We start from the raw sequence: 479 nt of genomic DNA, 5'->3' as shown, positions 1-479 counted from the left end.
ATTCGCGTCAGCCAGGCCCGCGGAGCCACTTCTGCTCACTCCCTGGATCCGGTGAGGTTTCCGGGGGTGGGGGGCGCTGCACCCTTGCCCTGAAATCCCGGAAGGCCCTCTCCCCCCCTACTCCCCGTCCCCCCGCTCCCGCAGTGCGGAGGTGGGCCTCTGGGGGGCACCACTTAAGGCTCGGCTGCCTTCTCTAACCAAGGCCGAGACTTAATCCCGGCCTGTGCGGACAAGAGACTATTTTCATTAACTGCCCCCGCGCCGCCTCGGTGCTTCTGCGGTTCTAGGATCAGGCCCGGACAGCCACCGGACACGAGGCGGCGCCGCAGCCCCGGGAACCAAAGGAGCTTGCTTCTGAGACGCGACTCCACCTCAGAGCTGCCCTCCGCCGGAAGCCTTCTGCCCTGACTCACGCGGCTGCGCAGCTCGTTTCCCCGACACATCCTCTACGTAAGCGGAAGTCCCTTCTTGTCCCATCT

This window comes from Phascolarctos cinereus, unplaced genomic scaffold (genome assembly GCF_003287225.1).
Source record: "Phascolarctos cinereus isolate Bilbo 61053 unplaced genomic scaffold, phaCin_HiC Scaffold_1;HRSCAF=81, whole genome shotgun sequence".
Lineage (NCBI taxonomy): Eukaryota > Metazoa > Chordata > Mammalia > Diprotodontia > Phascolarctidae > Phascolarctos > Phascolarctos cinereus.
The sequence above is the reverse complement of the archived record's forward strand: the minus strand, read 5'-3'. Positions refer to the sequence as shown.